We start from the raw sequence: 7,918 nt of genomic DNA on the forward strand, positions 1-7,918 counted from the left end.
CGATCACCAGTTGGTTGGTTTGACCTAGGGAAGGCTATGTTGTTGGGCACTGTTATGGTTCGGGATGCCTTGGAGAAGGTCAAGTTGATTTAGGATCGACTTCGCACAACACAGTCTAGACAGAAAAGCTATGCTAATCGTAAGGTTCGTGATGTTGCAAATATGGTGGGAGAGAAGGTATTACTTAGAGTTTCGCCCATGAAAGGTATGATGTGGTTCTGGAAGAAGGGCAAGTTGAACCCTCGGTATATTGGCTCTTTTGAGGTGTTTGAGGGTGTTGACCAAGTGTTTCATGTTTCTATGCTCTGAAAGTATTATGGAGATCCATCTCATGTTTTAGATTTCAGCATGATTCATTTAGATGGGGATTTGACATATGATGTGGAGTCGGTGGCCATTTTAGATTGACATGTTTAAAAGTTGAGATCAAAGAACATAGTACCAGTGAAAGTTCAGTGGAGAGGCCAGCCAGCCAAGGAGACTACTTGGGAGACCGAGGGGGAGATGCAGAGTAGATATCGACACCTATTTGAGACTCCATGTATGATTCTAGAATCGTTCAAAGGTGAACGTTTGTTTAAGAGGGGGAGAATGTGAAGACCCAGCCGTTTGTCTTGTGTATTGTAGTCATGTTCCTCTATTTATTGTTTATTCTATGTTCACTTGTGGTTACATGACTTTCCGGGATGGTTGGTTTGGTTCCGGGGATTTTTCAGAGTGAATTGGGACACTTAGTCCCAAGGTCGGAAGCTCAAGTTGAAAGAGTTGATAAGAGTTTGAATTTTTTGTATACGACTCCATAATGAAGTTTTTATTGTTCCGATAGCTTCGTATGGTGATTTTGGACTTACACGTATGTACAGCTATTGATTTGGAGGTCCGTAGGTCATTTTGGATTGAATTGGAGAAAGTTTGAAAGTTGAAGGTTTGGAAGGTTCAGATATTTGACCGAGAGTTGACTTTGTTGATATCGGGTTCGTATTTCGGTCCCCAAAATTGGAATAGGTCCGTTGTGTCATTTATGCATTGTGTGCAAAATTTGAGGTCAATCGGACTTGGTTTGATATGATTCGGCATTAGTTTTAGAAGTTGGAAGTTCATTAGTTTCATTAAGCTTGAATTGGGGTGCGATTCATGATTTTGATGTTGGTTGATGTGATTTGAGGCTTCCATTAAGTTCATATTATGTTTTAGGACTTGTTGGTATGTTTGGATGGGGTCCTGGGGGCCTCGACTGTGATTCTGATGGTTGGCGGAGCATGGTTGCACTTTGGAGAAGTGCTGAAGTTTCAGGCATCTGGTGCGTTCTCACTTGCGGTGGGAGTCGACGCAGATGCGACAACTCAGGTGGAGCATTAGGATCACAGAGGCGGAGATTGTCTCCGTAGATGCAAAGTCTATTCTGTGATGAAGGGAAGCGCAGGTGCGGAATATTATTTGTAGGCACGCATGCGCAGATGCGGGAGCCCAACCGCTGAAATGGAGGGGCGGGACTTAAGTGGTTTGCACAGGTGCACATATTTTCCCACAAAAGTGGCTCTGCAGAAGCGGACTTCCGAGCCGCAGAAGCGGGATCGCTGGGCAGTTGTTTAAAATCAAGGGTTTGAGTCTTTCTTTCCTTTTGGGAATTTTGGAGTTCGGACTAGGGCTATATTTGGAGACGTTTCCACCTAGATTGAAACGTTAAGTGGCTTTTAATTACTTTTGTCCATAAATATTGAATACCCATTGATTATTTCACTTGTTGTCTTCATGAAACTAAGTTAGAATTTGGGGATTTTTGGACAATGTTATTCGAGAGTGAAATTTTAGGATTTGAGGGTCGATTTGTGGTTGGAATTGGATGATTTTGGTATGGTTGGACAATGTTATCTTTTGGAACCACTTCCTATGTCTTTTATTGATACTATTACGTTATTTTGGCTAGATTCGATTCTTGCGGAGTTTGATACACACGGGAAGGGCTTGTTAGCGGAGTGATTTGGTTTGCTTGAGGTAAGTATCTTATCTAAACTTGGTTGAGGCACTAGTTACCTAAATTACGTGTGATATCTATGTGCTATGGGTGCGCACATGTGTGGGGTGTGAGCCCGTGTTCTAACACCGGGTTATTTATCCATGCCCGGGGTAGTGTTTAGGCTATGCCATGTATTGAATTGACTATTAATATTCAAGCTGAGTTGTTTCTCCTATGTGTACCCTCTGTGAGCTATTTGTACCACGTTGAGGTTTCATTGAAGTTATTTTACCTGTTGGAACTGATAAAACAGCTATTCCATGATGAAATTATCTGTTTAGCTATGTGACGAGCGCAAAACACACACTTAAATATGCTCGCTAGTCGAATATAGTATAATAAAATATAGTATCCATAGGGATTGGAGTTAAACAATATTTTTATAGTTTATAGCTTGATTGCTATCCAAGATGATCAACAATTGAGATTTGTGTGATTAAAACTAAAATTTAACTAAGAGTTTAAACTATTGACTAATGACAATCACAACAATGAGTAAGGAAGATATCAATGGGAGAAAATAGGGGTTGATTGGATAGGTGGAAGATACTTATCTGGGATTTAACTCTAGCTAATTCACTCCTAAGGTTCAAGTGAGTTTCTCGAATTCACTCAATTATTAGTTCAAACGTTCAATAGAAACTCCTCTCTCTCTATTAAGTCTCAACCTCACAATATGAATCAATTTGTGCTCGGTGAAGATATGCAAGAATTTGTAGTGGATTGGTCTTTAGGAGAACCTCTTTCGATTATCCTCCTAACTAGGTCTAAACAATAATTCAACTAGCCTATTTCGATTACTAAGAAGAATAAATAAATTTACCAACAAGATAATGCAACGATATCACAAGTTATGCCTCTCTCGATTACATGAACATGTGAATATAGATGCAACAATTAAATCATCCAAAATGATTCAATACATAAAAACTAGAGTTATAATCCACAAACAAATATCAATTCACCTAATCCATCAAACCCTAAAGAGTACTACTCCATAGATATGGAGTAATTCATCACAAATAAGTTTAAGTTAAAAGAAAACATACAACCATACAAATTCTTGTCTTGAGTGAGGATTGAATGATGAAATCCTTATGCTCTTGCTTATCCCACTTCTCCTTAGCCTCCTTAGGTCTAAAGTATGTCAAAAGTCCCAAAAATACCGTTTTCCATGTATATATACCAAGTAGGGCCGGGCCCAAACAAACACACCTTCTCCTTCACGAAGTAGGACTTTTCCCGGACAGGACGTGCGCAGTCGCACACCTGGGATGGTGCTCGTGCATTAGGCCTCGCACTTTGCATAGTGTTCTGCCTCCCATGCATGCCTAGTGCGCGGTTGCGCGCTTGGGTGACGTCCGACTCGATTCTTCATTTCTCCTTTTGAATGCACTAGTGTCAGTTGTTCCCCGAACTCGATTAAAACTTAATCCATGGGCTTTTACACAGAATTCAAAGCTCTAACATAGTGTGAATTCTTCCCATAACATCTACATAGCACGAAATCACTCCTACAAGGCATTAAACATATAATTAGTACAAAACGCTAGCGATTAAACCTTAAACTCAATTAAAGTATATTAAATTAGAGTGCGACAAGCAACTAAAACACAAATTATAGCCTACCTTTCTCACTCCCATCTCCACATTCATCTCGAAAGTCACCATCTCATTACCCACTCTAAGCATGAGCTTTCTATCATGTATGTCTAATATTGCTCTGTCCGTCGCTAAGAATAGTCTTCCTAAAATAAGGGGGACCTCTTTATTCTCCTCTATCTTCACCACTATAAAATCTATAGGAAATACAAACTTATCTACCCGAACTAAGACATCTTTCACTATCCCCTCAGGTATTATTGTTGTTTGGTCTGCCAGCTGCAACGATATCGGCGCAGACCTTATCTCTCCAAGCTCATTCTCTAGCTTCTTGTAAATAGACAAAGGCATTAAATTAATCGAGGCACCAGAATCACATAAAGATTTATAAAAATTAAGAGAGCATAACGAGCAAGGTATAGTAAAGCTCCCTGGATATCCACACTTTTGTGCAAGTTTGTTTTGCAAGATTGCGCTGCAATGCTTGGTGAGCTTGACTACCAATGTATCCTCGATCTTCCTTTTCTTTGTAATGATATCCTTCAAGAATTTGGAATAACCTAGCATTTTTGAGAGAACTTCTGTGAATGGCAAGTTTACATTAACCTGTCTCAACAAATCACTCAAAGTGCTTGTCCAGCTTTTCTCTATACAACTTTTGGGGAAAAGGTAGAGCAGGCATGTGCTCGCTCTCATTAGATTCCTCCCTTCTTGAAATTTCCTCCTTCTTCTTTTTCTCAGCTCCTTTATTACCTTTCTTCTTCTTATCAACTTCATTTTTCAGCTGCTCCTCAACTTTTGTTTTAGGTACCACCTCTTTTTGGACTGGAGTGGGATCTTTCAGCACTTGCTCGCTTCTCAAGTTCACAATATTTACTATTTCTTTGGGGTTTTTTTCAGTGTCAGCTGGTAGAGTACCTGAGATTCTCTCAGACAATACAATAACAATTTGTCCCACTTGCTTCTCCAAGTTTCGCAAACCAGTGCCAAGTTCTTTAATAGCTGAACCATGAGCATCTAATCTCTCATATGTCTTGAAAATGAAGGACTTAATTAGATCTTCTAGCCCAGGATGAGTGGAATGTTGAGGTTGGAACTGTGGCCTCGGCTGATTCCCAAAACCAGGAGCTCCTTGTCCTTGAAATCTGGGATTGTTTTTTTCTGCCATGCATTTGCAATACCCCTAGGTGAACTCCATGAAAAATCGGGGTGCCACTGACCCATTGCATTGAAGTTATAATTCCCAACAATATTAACTTCCTCGATTGAGGCCTGACACTCATGAGTAGGGTGCCTTCTTCCACATATATCACACATTGCATATGGCTCATTTTGTATCAAGGCTACGGTCAGCTTCCTTATTTCCTTGGCCATGGCATCAAGATGTGCCGGAACAGATGTGTTAGCATCAACTTGGTGAACACCAGTTGATCTTATTCTTTTAGCAATTTTAGAAGGCCATTGATTTGCATCTTAAGATAACTCATCTAGAATTGTGACTATCTCTTCTGGATTCTTCTTCATCAACGGGCCTCCAGCTGCATTGCTCAATGTTCTGCGAGCGGCTGGTGTCAACCTACCCAAAAATCTCGGAGTTTCATCTAGAGAATAATTTCGCTATGTTGACACTTTTGCACGATCTCCATAAACCTCTCCCAAGCTTCAAACACAATTTCAGTCTTGTTCTGACAGAAGTTATAGATTTCTCTTCTAAAATTTCTCGTCTTAGCTGATGAGAAATATTTGTCAAGAAATTTTCTGGTCATCTCATCCCATGTTCTAATTGACCCATTAGGAAAGCTTCGAAGTCAGTGCTTTGCATCATCTTTGAGTGTGAAGGGGAGTGTCCTTAAGTAAACTGCATCTTGTGACACACCATTGTATTGAAAGGTGTTCATAATCTCCTCGAAGTCCATCAGATGATTGTTTGGATCTTCATTCATCTTTCCGCTGAAAATACAGTTGTTTTGAAGGGTTTGAAGCAACCTTTGCTTCAACTCAAAATTGTTAGCTGCAACTGGAGGTGGTCACACACTTGATAATCCTTAGTTGTAGACCAGTCTAGCAAAATCTCCAAGTGGTCTCCCAGCACCGAGAGCTATGTTTCCGAATTGATCTCCCCCAAAGGTAGATTCTGAGCAATTATCGTACCCCTATCCTCGTTATAGACAAGTTGTGGATTTCAAAGAGTTGTCTCCTCAACATCTCGTGCAACATTTTCTCTTTGCTGGGCTGCCTCTCTTGCAGCCAAATCAACATTATCCTCATCTCCATCCATAACTTCCTTGGTTGAGGATTGCCCAACCTTCTCTGTATTCTCCGAGAGATTTCTTTCCTTCCTCAACTGTCATAGTTTTTTCTCGATTTCTGGTTCGTATAAGGGCACTTCCTTGCCAGAGGATCGAGTCATACACCAATCTAACTTGCAGCATGCGCACAATCAAGTAACATCAAACGTAAAAAGAGAAAAATAAAATAAAAAAAATATTCCTGAATTAGCACTACAAACTATTTCAATACTATTAATTTCCAATCCTCGGCATTGGCGCCAAAATTGACGAGTGCAAAACGCACACTTAAATATGCTCACTAGTCGAATATAGTATAATAAAATATTGTATCCACAGGGATTGGAGTTAAACAGTATTTTTGTAGTTTATAGCTTGATTGCTATCCAATATGATCAACAATTGAGATTTGTGTGATTAAAACTAAAATTTAACTAAGAGTTTAAACTATTGACGAATGACAATCGCAGTAATAAGTAAGGAAGATATCAATGGGAGTAAATAGGGGTTGATTGGATAGGTGCAAGATATTTATCTGGGATTTAACTCTAGCTAATTCACTCCTAAGGTTCAAGTGAGTCTCTCGAATTCACTCAATTATTAGTTCAAACGTTTAGTAGAAACTCCTCTCTCGATTAAGTCTCAACCTCACAATATGAACCAATTTGTGCTCGGTGAAGATATGCAAGAATTCATAGTTGATTGGTCTTTAGGAGAACCTCTTTCGATTATCCTCCTAACTAGGTCTAAACAATAATTCAACTAGCCACTTTTGATTACTAAGAAGAATCAATGAATTTAACCAACAAGATAATGCAACGATATCACAAGTTATGCCTCTCTCTATTACTTGAACATGTGAATATAGTTGCAACAATTAAATCATCCAAAACGATTCAATACATAAAAACTAGAGTTATAATCCACAAAAAAATATCAATTCACCAAATCCATCAAACCCTAAAGAGAACTACTCCATAGATATGGTGTAATTCATCACAAATAAGTTCAAGTTAAAGCAAAACATACAACCATCCAACCTATCGTCTTGAGTGAGGATTGAATGATGTAATCCTTGTGCTCTTGCTTCTCCCACTTCTCCTTAACCTCCTTAGGTCTAAGTATGTCAAAAGTCCAGAAAATACCATTTTTCCATGTATATAGACCAAGTAGGGTTGGGACCAAACAAATAGACCTTCTCCTTCACGAATTGGGACTTTTCTCGGACAGGACGTGCGCGGCCGCGCACCTGGGATGGTGCTCGTGCACTTTGCATAGTGTCCTGCCTCCCATGTGCGCCCAGTGCGCGGTCACGGACCTGGGTAACGTTCGACTCGATTCTTCGTTTCTCTTTTTGAATGCACTAGTGTTCGTTGATCCCCAAACTCGATTAAAACTAAATCCTTGGGCTTTTACTCAGACTTCAAAGCTCCAAAATAGCGTGAATTCATCCCATAAAATCTACATATCTCAGAATCACTCCTACAAGGCATTAAACATATAATTAGTGCAAAACACTAGCGATTAAGGCTTAAACTTAATTAAAGTGTATTAAATTAGAGTGCGACAAGCAACTAAAACACACAATTATAGCCTACCATCATTGTGATAGCACACGTTACACATGCCTACACTATAGCATACTAGATGTACCAGTCCAGGAGTATGAAATTGGTAATCATTGAAAATGTACATGTAGTCTCGTATATTTACTTTCTCTGTGTTATGAGATGGACTGGTAGACTGTGATCACGCGGGGAGGATTGTGATTGTTAGCACGTGAGTTGTCCATGTGGTTGATTTTATTGTCACGTGAGCTATCCGTGTAGCACATGAGTTATCTGTGCGGATCCGAAAATTGATATTAATAGAACGTGAGTTGTCCTTGCAGCATGTGAGTTGTCTGTGCATGTTATATTACTAGCACGTGTGTTGTGTGTGCATCATGTGAGTTCTCAGTAAAGCGGATGGATACGAATACATCCCCCCAAGGTCACCCTCTCGTGTTTCT

At 39.7% G+C, this 7,918-nt stretch overlaps 1 non-coding gene across 1 annotated transcript; it reads left to right on the forward strand.

Moving 5' to 3' along the window:
• The first annotated feature begins 5,230 nt into the window (after positions 1–5,230).
• On the forward strand, positions 5,231–5,337 carry LOC142180563 (small nucleolar RNA R71). Its single transcript, XR_012709180.1, has one exon. It is a non-coding gene; the product is annotated as a small nucleolar RNA R71 (small nucleolar RNA).
• The last annotated feature ends 2,581 nt before the right edge of the window (positions 5,338–7,918 follow it).

Source organism: Nicotiana tabacum, chromosome 4 (genome assembly GCF_000715075.1).
Source record: "Nicotiana tabacum cultivar K326 chromosome 4, ASM71507v2, whole genome shotgun sequence".
Lineage (NCBI taxonomy): Eukaryota > Viridiplantae > Streptophyta > Magnoliopsida > Solanales > Solanaceae > Nicotiana > Nicotiana tabacum.